Source organism: Simochromis diagramma, unplaced genomic scaffold, assembly GCF_900408965.1.
Source record: "Simochromis diagramma unplaced genomic scaffold, fSimDia1.1 OVJJ01000685.1, whole genome shotgun sequence".
NCBI lineage: Eukaryota > Metazoa > Chordata > Actinopteri > Cichliformes > Cichlidae > Simochromis > Simochromis diagramma.
The window spans coordinates 4,809,625-4,826,117 of NW_024387477.1; positions in this window are offsets into that span (position 1 = coordinate 4,809,625).

Consider the following 16,493-nt stretch of genomic DNA (forward strand, 5'->3'; position numbering starts at 1 on the left):
ATTCTTCTGTCCTCTGGCAGCTCTATTGACCTGGTCATCTCAATCCTCTGGCGACTGTCCCTGTGGTTGCTCATCTGAAAAGGCAGAGAAATTTGTGAAAAGAGAAAAGCAGTGGTGTGCAATTATTAAACTAAAACCAAACTAAAACTAAAAACTAAAAGAAAAAAAATGAAGGTTTTACAAATGTACAAGGTCTGAACCATGTTTGTCCAACCTTCAAACCAAGTCTTTTTGGTTTGAGGCAATCATGCTGGAGTTTAGACTTGCTACAAGTCTAAAGTGTATGATTCAAGTCTAACTGAATAATATACTTAAGACTTGTAGCAGCATCCCCATCACAAAAACAAAAGAGGTGGAAATAGAGGCTAACAACTAACTTATTCTTGAGATTTTAGAAAAGAGGTAATATAATGCAATTTAGTTACTTACTCTGGGACATCAAAGCCCACAAATTATACACTAGCAACTTCACAAATCTAAAGGCGTTCATCCTAGTCATCCAAGAACTCAATCAATCAGCTGCCAAATAAGAAATGATGGCTGCATTCAAACAACTGTCAGTCAAACAGTCATTAATAGACATTCACTGTTCTAAAGCTTGCCTATCTGTTCTTTGGCAAAAACAATGGCCACCTGGATTCATTTTTCACAAAAGTGGCTGCAGAACTGTAAAAAAAAAAAAGAAAAAAAGAAAAAAAGAAATCATCTTCTGGATAAATGGCCTGCAGCTGCCACCTTTTCCAACATAACCTTTTTTAGTGCACACACAGAGGGAAAAAAAAACCCTGTGTAAAAGTATTGGATTTTTTTTTTTAAATTCAACATAGAAAAACATAAAAACAGTCTGTGATGAGCTATCAGTCCCTCTTTCACAAATAACATCTTAACTTTTTCTGTGTTTTTCCTCCCCATTTAGAGAGTCTCTATGAAAATTGTATGCTGTTTAAAATTACAGTTAGGCCTAGCTCAGGTAGTTCTAGCCAAAAATGAACCATTCTTAATGGTACTTTGCAGGTTAGACATCGGTCGGTTCAGCAAGGGTAAGTACTGCCTCCAGGAAACAGCCATATGCTCGCGCTCTGAAGTCTGAGGCTGCGTATTGGTTTTTATACAATATATTACCAAACTAACTACCAGCCATATAAATACCATAGGAGCATATCAAATGTTGAATAGTCCTACAAGCTCACCAGAGGATTGTGGAACAACGTGTGGCTTGCTTTAAGGAGCATTTCTTCTCCCTAAGACTTCCTGTATGATGTACCCACACAAACCTGTATAATTAAATGGGCCTGACTGTACTAGCTTTGGCTGATGCTGATGCCAACTCTCATACATCTGCGGTACCCCCCGAACAGCTCCCTTATGGTGAACTGCTGTCTGCAGGCTGAAGAGATTGCTTGGGGCTTTGGGACACGCCCGATTTCTTCATGTACTACAGTTACATTAGAGTCATTTCTTTGCCTGTGGATAGTATTTCTAGCTGCCTGATGACTTTACTGAGATATGCTGCTACAGTTTGGTTGATAGACAAGTTTTAGTAAAGGCGAAAATTGCCCCCGAAATTTTTCTTTTATTGTCATGAGACAACATATGTAAGACTTGGTGGAATTTTTACTCCCTGTGTATCCACGTGGGGGGGGGGGGGGGGGGGGGGGGGGGGGGGGGGAGGAGTTTATAGAGTGAGTTTGGTAAAAAAAAAAAAAAGCCTGGAGATTTTTCTTTGGGAGGATATTGATTTACTTCCACTGGATAACTGCATATGATTAGTGTGCCCTGCAATTTTGCAGCTACAGGGAGAGCATCACCCTATACTTAAAAACTCAATTGGTTTAGAGGATTCAGATGACTGAACTGAATCAAAATCTCTCAACCAATCCTATTTAACAGAGTGTATTTTTAATGCTTTTTGTAAAAACAGGACATCTTAGCAATGTTAGACCTTAAGATCAGTATTGCAGATAGTCACAGTGGGCATTCATGAAATATAGGAGTATTCAGAACCTAGTATTTATATAAAGCGACTTTCTTTTTCAACTATGTTCACTTTTCACACTTTGAGGACGCTTTCAGTATGGTCGGCTTCCATTTATATTTTTTAGGTTGTGCTAACATGGCTTTGATATGACTTTACGTTTTTAGTTAAACGTGCAAAGACGCTGGCGTCTCTTTGTCCAGAGATAACATTATGATCCAAGTACCTCACCTTTCCAAACACTAATACCTTGTTGAATGGTGATCTGTCTGCTGAAAGTAACCTTTTGATCACTTTACGAAGTAAACAACACTGTTAAAAAAAGGGAAATGTCCCAGTAATTTTCTGCCAGTACATAAATCATTTTTAACAGTTTCTGTAAATTGTAAAATTTAATGTGGAAAAAACCCTGGAAGATTCCTTCATTTTAAAGTGTTACAGGATTTTCTTTTACACAGTAGGGTGGAGGACAAGTTGCTGCAGACTTCAAAAGTACTGCATTCCTGTTTTACATGACTACATGACTTTGCTTCTGAGAGCTACCGTGGAAGTTTAGAGGAGACAGTTATCCTCTGCCTCATGCTCCTCATTGTTGCCGAGCTATACGAGGGGGAAACACTGGAAGAAATCTGACTATTGCATAGAAGCTTCACTTCACACCTGGCCCATTATTGTATGAAGTGGGTGTGCTTGTCAGATTGCATAGAAATTATAAGCTGAGGGAGATGGATTTCAGACACTGTTTGATCATCTGACAAGTGCTTTAGTGTATAGTGAGGGCCTCGAGCTTGTGAAATAAAATATAACGCAGCCGTAATTTTAGTTCCTTCTGTTGCCTCTGAAAATATCTGAAAATAGCACATTCCCTGCCTGCTCTCTTGAGTCTTTACAGTTTTTACTAACGTCTTCTCTGTGCTCACCTCCATTCAGCGAATTAAAGGTTTAACCTAAGCGTAGTCTTATTTTATTGTTTAGATTTATACAATGCCAGTGGTTTATTAGCTTTAGAGCTCACATACCACTGGTTGATGAAGATGTAGTTTGCACAAGACAAAGAAAGATACGCACAGAAATAGAGAGAAAGTATGTGTAAGACAAAGAGAATAAGATTGAGAAACAGAGGGATAGAGAGAGAGAGGTGTAATGCCAAAGCTGTCTCTCTCAGCTCTGGGGGTCATGTCAGTCTGATCTCATTATCCAGCACTTAGTCCTAGAACAAACAGCCAGTGGCCTCCTTCCTTCCCTCCATTGCTCCATCTCTCTCTCTCTCCCTCCATCCCTTCCTAACGACTAGAACAGCTCATGTCCTAACAACTCGCTTGGCTCACTTACTGTCTAATGACTGCCACTCCTTATAGCCTGTGCTTCAAATCCCATTTATCTCCACTATTGTAGGCTCACATTCAGACCATTCTGTTTCTAATGCCCTGGGAGAGCATAGTGGATAGAGAGAGTGAGAGAGCACGGCGGTGGGAGGGTAGGGTGAACATGTGGGAGGGGGGCTGGAGAAGGAAGGTATCAGAATATGAAAGAGAACTTCCTTCAGATATAAGTCATATTGGTAATGAAGCTTTCAGGTGTTTAAATCGATCGCAACCTCAAAATAGTCATGTGCTCGTTTCCTTTCTTTCCTTTCTCACTTCATTTTGTGCCATTCTCAAGTGGCAGCGTGTTTTGTGGGTGATGATCTCGTTCTCCTCCCACACATTGATGCCATCCACTCATCCTCTTCCTTCCCTTGGTCCCCCCTTTCCTCTCTGTCTTTGTCCCGAGTGTTAATGTGTTAGATGGAGGTCTTTCACCCTGCAAGCACCATTACAGTCATTTCCTCTGTAATGTGAATGACGGCGATCCATTATTTATCTCAGACTTGCTCATTACTCCCCAGCCCATTGCATACTCTCCCAGACAAGGCTCTCACAGCCACTCCAGACATTACTTTATTAAGAGGGCGAGGCTGCAGTGGGCTGGCATGAACAGTGCTGTAATAATGCAGGTGTGGTGCATGCATTGGTTAAGTTCATCACTGGAGAATAGAGCGGGATGGCTTTCACTGTTGTTTTCTGTTGTAAATTGCCATGTTCCCTGCAGACTAGAAAAAGGTCAGGACAGCAGTTCAACTACATAATGTTACCACTCTTACAGTTTCTTTAACTCTGTACTGCAAAGAGCTGGGAGTGGAACTTATAGCAACCGTAGAGCCTATTATTCAGAATAATGCCCAAAGCGAATAGTGTTACAAAGGCAATGACAACAAGTCAAGAACAATGAACCATTAGTGCAATGCACATTGTATATTTCTTCTTTTTTAAATGGTTTCTTAAACATTCTAGGCTGTCTGATCTTTAGAGCTTGTAGCACTTTAGAGGACCTCTAATGTTGTCTGTTTAGCATTCCTCTGAAAAAGCAGAATAGCTAGTTAGAATCAGTCACCTTCAGACGTGCACGTCTTTCGGTCAATCTGACAGCATCTGAACATGTTAGCTTCATGTGGGAATGTGCACTCTTAAAGATGCAGGCCAGTTTCTCGAGGTCAGACCTTAATAGAATTTACGTGTCATTGTCAACAGACCAAGCAACAGCTGCACACATGTCTTCTGAAACTTGAGTTGCTCAATTCACCGCATGATATGAAACAACAATAACCTGAGGAAAACAAGTTTGCCAGGAGACTGCTGATTTCAGTTTGTTTCAATACATTTTTTTTTCACAATTTCACATCTGGATATGAGGTGATTTTAACATTTCAGCACATTCTCTAATCAATACGCATTACCAAGCACGCAGACAATACGGTTTACTTGATGAGGGTGCACAATTAACACATCTCTAAAATCATAAAACCCTTTCATATCTGGTCAGTTGGTCCTCATTCAATTTAAGATATACAGTTCAACATTTTTTGGAGATTGAAATTTTTTTTATATTAATTCAGTGAAACAAGGACAACAAAATCAACTCAACTTTTGTATAAAAAATAATTTTAGTATATACATATAAGGGGGCCTTTCCCCATCTAGACACATGCAGTTAGTTGGATTAAATTAACTGGTGATACAACATTGTCCATAGGTCTGAATGTGAGTGTGAATGGCTGTCTCTCTGTGTCAGCCCTGCGACAGGCTGGCAATCTGGGTGTGCACTGCTTCTCTCCCTGTGGCTCTGAATAGAAGGATGTGGATTGATGTATGAATGGATTTAAAAAGGGATATAAATTTTTAGTTCTACATAATAAATACTCTATAAATATTTTACCAATTATGAATGTTTACCTCCGTGCTATTTGGCAATGTTAATCCTTCGTAACTTCATAAATACAGCAGATTCAGTGCCACATTAAAGTTTCAGAGCTAAAAACACATTTAAGTTCTGCAACCAAATCAATTTTACACCCATTCCAAGCCCATGATCACAATCCATAGCCAAAATGTCATTTCTGTTCAGACTGATTTCTTCTATAAAAAAGATTTCTAGGTATCTATCATAGTTTTATCAGCAATACTGCAACATTTTAATATCTGTGACATGGAGTGACACACAGAAGCACCGGTACTGGTGATTACTGGGAAAAACTTTAAAGATGACATTTTGGGTAAACTTTGAAAGGTCTTATCACTGTGGGACAGGTCGTCGGTCAAAACAAGTTATAGCATGTGAAAAGTGTTTTTACCCACATTTTAATACCAGCTGAGCTGTGTCAAAACAATTTTCTCATATCATCATATATTAACACTCCTAAAACTAGCTTATGGCTGTGAAATGGAGAAACATCATTGATGTGAATGGATTCTGCATAATAATTTGGGCATATTGATCCGATCAAAAAAACGTTAGTTTCCTGAAGACGTTTTTCAAAACCTTTACATTTTGAGCATGCAGAATAGCTTGGATCACAGAGAGTCTCAGGATCAATGGGCACTCCGTGTATGAGCCAGCAGATGAGGACACTGTGCTGAACTTAAATGTCACAGCAATTGGATGTTCCCTTCTAAAGTTTAGTAAAGTGAGTGAAAGGAACCTGCCAAGAAAACTGTCACAAGCTGAATGGGCAATGATGGGCAAAAAAAAAAAAGTCCAAAAAGGATCCACTCATCCTGATAACTCATAAAGTTGTGTGAGCTTAAAACTTTCATTAAACTTTCATCATAAATGTGGTTTTACATTGGAATCTATGCATTTGCGTACAGTTTGGTTGGTTGCCTGTAAACCTTATTTTCCCTCCCTGACACTGGGCAAGAATTTTCTCATGCTAAGACAGATTTGATTTGCGCCAGAGAAGAAGTACTTTCGTAAGCGGATAGAGCTTGTGATTTTTCCTCATAGATATGGGTGAATTTTCACAGTTAGCTGACCTTGCCTATTTTATGCATTTATTCCGTGTCATCACAGCTCTTTCAGACTGTGCTGAAGTGTGGGATGCAGGCTGAAAACGTCATATTGGTCACACCAGTGGGCTGTCTGTAGCTGTGACCATGACCCCCTACACGATAGGACCTGTGATGAGCTGAGCGTTTGAGCTCTTCTAGTGTGGATGGTGAGAGCAGCATGTGAAAACATGAAGAACTTAAGATCACTATTATAGCCTAACTGTGCTTCTGCTGCACACACGGCTCTAACAGTCCTCTAATGTCCTTGATATGCTGGCTAAAGAATAGATTCAGTTGTATGAAATAATCATACCTGAGTATTGTTGGGCTGATTAATGGATGTTATGAGGAAGAATAAAAAGAGTCAGATTCTCAGCAAGATTTTTTCCCCATTTGTGTGTTTTTCAGAAAAAAAAACTTAAGCCACATGTATTGATCCATGATACAGTGTTTCACTTTAGAACGCTTTTGTAGTTTTGTTTCAATTTCTGTGATGATTCCCGATGTATTTAAAATATATCTGCTATTTTTTTCTTCTGCAGGAAATCCTGCATCAATATTAAATCCTGCTGTCCAGGGCTTACATCAGAAAGTGCCAGGAAACAGAACACTGAATCACATGTCCTTTTAGCAATCTTTACAAGGAACTTGCCCATGTGTGAGGACAAGGCTTTTATTTAGGCTTGAGAAAACAAGGGAAACATCTATATTAATAACATGGCTTTCCAGATTTTTGCCTTTAGTGCATTATATGCTCTGGGACAAATAAAAGATATTTTATATATATATATATATACCAGCACCTTTGTTGTCTGTGCTGCTTGATTCTGTTCTCTCAGTTTCAGGAATCAGTTTGATCTCTGACCCTGATTGCCATCTCTTTCTTCTATACTACATTCAGTCATTCACACACTGGCGATAGCAAGCTACATACTCGCACTGACAGAGGCGAGGCTGCCAGACACAGGGGCCACCGGGCCCTCTGACCACCACCAGTAGGCAAACATGGGGTTAGTATCTTGCCCAAGGATATTTGGCATGCAGCCAAGAGGGATCGAACCACCAACCTTCTGATTAGTGGCTGACCTGCTCTGCCACCTGAGCTACAGCCACCCAGTAATAAATCACACAGCAATAGTACACTTATGTAGTTGTTAAAAGCATGACACTATATTAAGTAATCCAAAGTATTCAGAATAACGTAACGGAATACTTTACAAACTACATTTGGGGGCCTGTATTCTGTAATCTCTAGTGGAATACATTTTAAAAGTAACCTTCCCAACACTAAAAATGTATACACACAAATGTTCATGTCAAACTGAGAATTGAGGTTTTATCCACTCTTCTACTTTGTCTTTACCTTGATCAAGAAAGTGAATTTTGACAAAAATGACCACGGCAGCTCAATTTACATTGAAGATGTTGTTTTCAGCTATTTCTAGAAGTCTTTCTTCATACCTGCAATATAAAAAAAGTCTTTCACAAGCTTGTATAAAGCAAGAGAGTTGCATTCATTTATGCGTGCACCACAACAGCAATAAGTTTATTTATTGCCATCATTTGATCCTTAATCTAGCCAGGTGAACTGTCACATGGTCACAAAAGCTCGAGTTTAATTGTTGTCTGATTTGTTTACTAATCTGAGTATGGATGTCTTCCCACAAATAGGATGTGGCTTCTGTAATGATGAAAGCAACTATTAAATTATTCAGAGGTCCAGTTGTGATGAGATGAAAGCCTGTGATGACTTTTTCAGGGTCTGCTTGAGATAGAAACAAAAACAAAAAGCAAAAATAAAAAAAAAGTTTAACTTTTGCACTAATTCTTAGCTGCAGAAAAAATGGATGTAGTGTGCTGGTGATTTGTTTGTATAGACAAAGGTCTGAGTCACTCAGCTTGTGGGTGGAGTGGTTTTGAAGATCAGGTTTCCCAGATTTTATTTGTCAAATTCAGGTCAGGTTTGGGGGTGGCAAACAAGAGGACCTCAGATTTGAAATCACTGACCTTCAAGAAGTTTACTGACTCCACGCATTTAAGATCAGAGAGTGAGGTCATAAGACTTGAGGTTGTATTTATCTTACTACCTGTCAGTGCTACATACAGTGGTGTATCATCTGCAAAACAGCAAAGATTATTATAATTGTATATGACATAAATAGAGCATAAAAGAGGAACAAGAACTGACTCCCAAGGAAGACCGTCAGAGAAAGGGTGAGGAGAAACCCCCCCTTGAAACCAGGCAAGGATGTCCTTGATTACAACACTGCATTCAAGGTGGTTTATAATGACGTCATCGTCAAGTGTATCAAAGGCAGAACGCAGTTCCAGAAGAATCAGAATCGAGCAAACACCAGGGTCAGCAACAATTAAATAAATCACTTGTCACCTTGATAAGAACTGTTTCTGTGTCATGCCGGGCACAGAAACCTGATTGATAATGTTAGAAAAACATTATTGTTATTCATATGCAATATTAATTGAGAGCATCGAGTGTTATTTTAATTTGGAGATAAAACTAACAACTGCTTCAAAAAACAAAACAAATCAAAAAATTGGTCATAATGAAAATATGAGGACCAGTGGTCAGTTCAAATCTAGAGGGAATACTGTCAAGCTGAAAGGTGGAGAAATGAATTCTTGCTCTGAGATCCCATTAAAAAAGACAGATAATTTTTGGTTCCAAGTTTGATGTAAAACTGGACGTCTTCTCATTTGTTAAAGAAATGATAAAGAAACTGTTCATATGTCTATGGGTGCTTCTCGTTGCTGTGTAGGAGCAGGTCTGGTAAGCCTGGTAATGGGGGTACTGTCTGAAAGAAGACCCTGGGGTTGTAGCATACAGGGAGTGCAGAATTATTAGGCAAGTATTTTTGAGGAATAATTTTATTATTGAACAACAACCATGTTCTCAATGAACCCAAAAAACTCATTAATATCAAAGCTGAATGTTTTTGGAAGTAGTTTTTAGTTTGTTTTTAGTTTTAGCTATTTTAGGAGGATATCTGTGTGTGCAGGTGACTATTACTGTGCATAATTATTAGGCAACTTAACAAAAAACAAATATATACCCATTTCAATTATTTATTTTTACCAGTGAAACCAATATAACATCTCCACATTCACAAATATACATTTCTGACATTCAAAAACAAAACAAAAACAAATCAGCGACCAATATAGCCACCTTTCTTTGCAAGGACACTCAAAAGCCTGCCATCCATGGATTCTGTCAGTGTTTTGATCTGTTCACCATCAACATTGCGTGCAGCAGCAACCACAGCCTCCCAGACACTGTTCAGAGAGGTGTACTGTTTTCCCTCCTTGTAAATCTCACATTTGATGATGGACCACAGGTTCTCAATGGGGTTCAGATCAGGTGAACAAGGAGGCCATGTCATTAGTTTTTCTTCTTTTATACCCTTTCTTGCCAGCCACGCTGTGGAGTACTTGGACGCGTGTGATGGAGCATTGTCCTGCATGAAAATCATGTTTTTCTTGAAGGATGCAGACTTCTTCCTGTACCACTGCTTGAAGAAGGTGTCTTCCAGAAACTGGCAGTAGGACTGGGAGTTGAGCTTGACTCCATCCTCAACCCGAAAAGGCCCCACAAGCTCATCTTTGATGATACCAGCCCAAACCAGTACTCCACCTCCACCTTGCTGGCGTCTGAGTCGGACTGGAGCTCTCTGCCCTTTACCAATCCAGCCACGGGCCCATCCATCTGGCCCATCAAGACTCACTCTCATTTCATCAGTCCATAAAACCTTAGAAAAACCAGTCTTGAGATATTTCTTGGCCCAGTCTTGACGTTTCAGCTTGTGTGTCTTGTTCAGTGGTGGTCGTCTTTCAGCCTTTCTTACCTTGGCCATGTCTCTGAGTATTGCACACCTTGTGCTTTTGGGCACTCCAGTGATGTTGCAGCTCTGAAATATGGCCAAACCGGTGGCAAGTGGCATCTTGGCAGCTGCACGCTTGACTTTTCTCAGTTCATGGGCAGTTATTTTGCACCTTGGTTTTTCCACACGCTTCTTGCGACCCTGTTGACTATTTTGAATGAAACGCTTGATTGTTCGATGATCACGCTTCAGAAGCTTTGCAATTTTGAGACTGCTGCATCCCTCTGCAAGATATCTCACTATTTTTGACTTTTCTGAGCCTGTCAAGTCCTTCTTTTGACCCATTTTGCCAAAGAAAAGGAAGTTGCCTAATAATTATGCACATCTGATATAGGGTGTTTATGTCATTAGACCACACCCCTTCTCATTACAGAGATGCACATCACCTAATATGCTTAATTGGTAGTAGGCTTTCGAGCCTATACAGCTTGGAGTAAGACAACATGCATGAAGAGGATGATGTGGACAAAATACTCATTTGCCTAATAATTCTGCACTCCCTGTATACTAAAGATTAAATTTTAAAAATAAGAGAGAAAATAAGTACTCCTTGCTTGTTTCACTCTATGATAATGGGCTGACATCTGTATTTTTTAGATTATACAAAGATAAAATATATTTCTTTTTCTTCCATTTACTCTCAGCTCTTCGGCATTTCCTCTTTATATCTGTCATATGATCACAGCATCATGGGAGAGCATTGTGTTTGTGATGTTTTGCCTTAAAAGGCCATGTCATGAAAGACAGATTTACATTTTCTATTGAAATTGTATAACAGTTCCTTGACCAACAGATCCATTTGATCAGGGTAAAGGAGTAAAAGACGTTTTCACACAAATTTCTGGATGACTTGGAATGAAGACAGTGAGGGCAAATGCATCTTGATTGTTTCTGTACGGAAAATAGTAGATGACAGGGAATAAAAATAAGTAGTTAAACATTATTTAGAGACGTGGTATGGGACAGCACAAGGTCAAGTGTTTGTCCCCTGTTATGTTTTGTTTTTTCTTCACTGTTTCATATTAAAGGACCCAGAAAAGGTCAATAAAATTAGAAGAAAGACTAAGCCTTAGGTGGCGTGTAAATTCAAACACACAAGATGGGTGCTAGCCATATAAATGAAAACCCAGAGTTTCTAAAGACGAAAATGTGGCAAGAGAGACAGGTGAACATTTATGGATGCTATTAAAAATGATAGCTATGCCACCTACATGGCTTGAGTGTCTAGGTTGATTAAAGCAGGAGTAGATAGGGGGGGGACATATCTCAGTCACTTGGACATGATTTCCTGAACTGAGCCAGAACTCGGTAATAAAAAAGAAATCAATATTGTGAGCTGGCACATTAAAGATCTCACATTAAGTAAACAAAACACAACTGAAAATTTAGAAACAGGCTCAGCAGTGATCACAGTCTGTATACAGGACGGTATAATGTGACCCTCACAGATGGAGAATATGTGGGGAAGTGTTCAGCGGGACCCTGGTTGAGATGCTCATCAATTTGAACAGGAGTGATTTCTAGGGCAGGGTCATGCTGAGTCAGAATTAAAGCTAATTTGCAAAATTAGGTTTTTATTAAGTTGTTTAGCACCTTTTGTGATTGGGTATAAACCATCTTATTTGTGAAGGTTACATCTGGTGGATTTTAGCCATTCATGCAGACTGTAAATGAAATGTTCTGAATCATGATTACCACAGACTCGAGTTTAATTGATTGTTTATCTATGATGTCATTGGTACCCAAGTGAACAATTGGTGTGTGAGCTGAGAGATGGAGGGGAAGACTGGGGAAATATCAGTAATGACTGCGACTTTGCTGCCAGAAGGATAATATGAGATAATAAAAGGAAGTCCATCAGATCTAGCAATGAAATCCCCAATAATGATGATTTTAGGATGTTTGTCCTCTTTCCACAACACCTTACATTCCTCTATCGTAAACACAACGTTTTAATGAAAGACGCTGATTGTGATATCAGCTGGGGTAGAATCAAATTCAGCCAAGATTATTTAAGCAGTTTCATCTCGGTGGTAGGCCAGAGGGAGACTGTCACTGCATGGGATGGCATTGCTAGCCACAGCAGTACACCACTGTGTAGGCTGGTCAGCGGTTGGAGCCTGGCAGGAATGCACTCAAAGCCTGGAATCGCAGGAGGGGAATGACTACGGTGTCACTTCCACTGGACACCGGAGGTGTCAGGAGTAATTGCAGCTTTCTGGCCATGTGTGAACGATAAACCAAGCTGGAATGTTCTGAAGTGAACACCAGTGAACATGCAGTCACTACCCCCATCAGCTCTTCAAATGGGGCAAGAGAGGTTGAGAGTGAAGATTTTTATCCCCATCTGGTATGAACAGTAAAGTAAAATCTTTTTCCCCATCTTGACAATAGATGACTAAAAAAGAGGATAGACATCAGATTTGCTGGGAGTAGTAGTCTTTTTTGTACTCTCAAAGCTGAAGAAAGCTCTGCATTGCCATACTTTTAAAATAGCAACTAGGCTAAAAACAAACCTAGTTCAGCTACTGGTACTCAAGAGTTGCAAACCTGAGACTAAAGCTTTACACAGATACAAATTTGATTAAAAATGATTTAAAAAAGGCAGGTGAGTAATTATAAACCAGCAATTTACAACTCAAGAGGACACTTAGATTAGCAAAAAGGGGAACTAGCAGTGATTGGGCATCCAGGAACAAAAGCAACCCACTCCTTAAAAATTATTTGTTCTCGGTACAGAACCCTGTGGAACTCTACACCTGACTTTTGTGTGTGAGGAAAATTCATTCCTTAATTAACATGTTGGAATCTATCAGATAATTGGGATTCACAAAATGAGCACAAAAATGTGCTCTTTAATCCCAGTGGGGTATTGTAGTCTTAATGGTAAAACGTTTTGATCAGTGGTATCAAATGACGATCTGTCAGGACAAACAGAGTTTGTTGTATAAGGCTGTGAGGAGATCATTAGTAACCTGCATTGGTGACATTTCCATGCAATGATGTACTTTAAATCCTGACTGAAACTCTATCACTAAATTAATCTTCGACAGATGATCACATCATTCATTTAAACTAAAAAAGAAACTTTGTAAAGAAAAAAAGTCTGAAAACCAGTATATTATTGTCTCAAACATCTGGATCGTATATTATTGACTGAAACATCTGGATCGTGTGTATGCTGTTAAAGAAATGATTTACAGTTTCTGTAGAATCAATAATTGCAGATGTATAGGAATGGAGTCTAACAGACATGTTGATGATTAAGCTAAATGAACTGTTGAGGTTTTTAAAGCTGCTCTACTTCAAGTAGAACAGCTTTAATCTGTGACATCAGTGGAAAGGCACTTGTTAATTTTTTTCCCTCTGATGTTTAAAACCATATTTGTAGATAAATTCATGATGTCATTAGTGCTGAGAGGAATACAAGGCTCAACAGAGCCGTGACTCTTTGTCCACCTGGCTACAGTTCTGATAAGAAACCTGAAGTTGTTCTTGTTTTTAATAGCAGTTATTAAAAGCAAATCAAGACTTTTCCAGGCTAGCTGAAATAAGTCTAATTAACGGATCGCACCTTCTTCTCCACTTTATCTTCCTTAAGGTAGAAACTGGGTTTGGGAACTTGGGGACTTTTTGTGACTGACCCTGTTGCACATGAGAATATTTAAATCAAGCCCACAAAATGATGTGCTAATGTTTGCAACACACACTTTACTGCCAATTGTGCTGAAAAACCCCTGTCTCTTTTTTTTGCCCTTGATATTGAAATGAACTGACTGTGCCTGAGCGCTACTTGCTATTTTACCCCGTTTACATCTGAAGCTGTAAAGAGCATTAAAGTAAAAGTCATCTATGACGGAATGCTTTACATTACATGACATGTCTGAACAGAAGTGGCAGCCAGTAAATCTCACTTGCTAAGTAACTTCAGCACTAGCTTTCACTGCTTACTTTTATCCACGTTATTTAAACACTTGCTGAGTCATTGGCAGCTCCTACACAGTCATGCACTTTGTCCTGCACTTGCTGTAAAAGGAGCCTGTGTGCGTAGCAGTAACATTTCTTTTTTTTTGTTTCGTGTCCTGAGATGGTGATGACAAATGGCCAGACTGTCAAAACTCACAGCAAGGCACAGTCGTGTAGCATCAGATCTCTGACTGACATAACCATATGAACATCATTTTTTTTTGTTTGCTGCTTACAGTTTTGATCTATTTGATAAACATAAAAAATAAATATATATATCTAAGCATCTTAACTTTATTCCAGCTTCAGACTTTCGACCTTTGCCATAGCTGATATATGAAAAGAGACTTTGCTGCTTCTGTGTCAGTGACCTTGCTATTTCCCAGTTTTGTTCCTTTTAAAGGCCACGAGATTCTTCTAAGAAAAAAGAACATTGCACTTAGTTCACATCTATCTAGGTGACTTAAAAATGTAACCAGCCAAATGTATTCAGAGAAGAAATGAAGAGAAGAAATGAACTTGAAAAGAAGGGAATAAAAAGACATATGAGTGTCTTATATTTAAAATGAATGCAGCCACATCTGATGAAACAGTTTTTCTTCCCAGAGCACTGACTAATGAACTGCAGATCAGGACACTGTAGAGACAATTTCATTAATCTCCGACTTTACCCAAGGTTTATGGAATGGTGCTTAATAAAGCCTCACACATACAAAATGTTCTTTGCTATAACTGGTAATGATTATAGGATATTAATGTCTTCTGAAACTAATGAATCTGCAGCACACACATGACCTCTTTTGGCACCGAGTTGCATTACAGTGATAACTCCCTGCAAGCTGGACTTTCACATTTCTCCTTGCTGGGATCCATCTTTTGCTTATTTTCACCCCGACGCCATGCATATTCCCACCCTATATCTCCACCTGCCACCCCCTCCCTTTCACCCTCTTTCTATCTTTCTCACAGGGCTACGTTCACACCTCCTGGTCTATCACGCACCTCCCCGTTTTCCCTTACTGCCTGCGACATCAAGTGCAGTAGGAGAATTGAAGGATCCAATGAGTAAAGCTCTGTCTCTGCTGTCAGATAGACCTCAGTCACAGTCTCTACCCCTGTCTGGCGCAGAGGTATACACACATGGTAAATTAATCCCTGTGCCCTGTCTGCCGCACATTGCGCTCATGTCAAAAGTAGTACGCTGTTTGGATAGTGGGGTGACATTTTCGAAAGACAGACACACTGTGGGAAGCCATTACACTCAGAAACAACACATAGAGAGGAAGCGGTGGAGAGCAGCAGGCCTAATGAATGGCGAGACTTAGAGAAGAGGAGAAGGAAAAAGGATAAAACAGGCAAGCTAATGAAGGGTAAACGAAGGGACACAAATAAAGCAGCTAATGAGACAGATGCATCAACCTGCTGTGACCTTTTCCTCTTTATCTAATCATGCATGCCTTATTATGGTCTTTTTATTCACTGTTTACCATTAATATTAGTTGTTACTGTCTCTTAGGCCCCCATGCAGCACTCACACAGATTACAACCTCAAATCAAACCCATTTGTTTCGCTAACTCCCATTTGTTTCACTTAGTCTTTCATCTATTGATTGCATTCATCTCTGCTCAAACATTGCTACTGTGCAGCGGCGAGGATCTGTTTTTATGCGCTTAGCAGATGAAGATATGTCTTTTTTAAAAAAAAAAAAAAAAAGCCAGTTCAATGCATATCATGAGAAGAGAAAGGTTACTGAAGGTGAGGCAGGTGACTCATTCAGGTAAAATAAGCTCAAAAAATTACAAGCACGTGCGCCGAGGGTCAGCTCCAGTCCAGCTTGAGATCTTGCGGCAGCTGAGTTTTCAATACAGGTTAGGCAGCAGGGCTATATGCCAGCATTTCTTGCTGTTGCCATGCTGGTGAGATCAGAGGAAGCAAATGCCCTTTTCATTTGCCAGGTGGCAGAAAACACTTTCTTTCTTTCATTCTTTTTTTTTTTTACTCTTGAATGCCACCACTATTTGAATCTACCTCTAAATGTGCCTTTGAATGGGAATGTAACATTACATTTCAAGCGTAACACACAAACACAAAAGAACATCATTTTACTTATGCATGCTTCTGCAAGCGAATCTGCAAAGGCGAGTGGAATCCACAGCTTTTTGCCTTACTGATCTGTGGAGCCTTCACCAGATGTTGCGCCACAGCTGGGTCTGCGCTATCAGGTGCTTCAAATTGACCATACTCGATTTAATTGCTTGGTTACTTTGTTATCTTCATCCAAATGT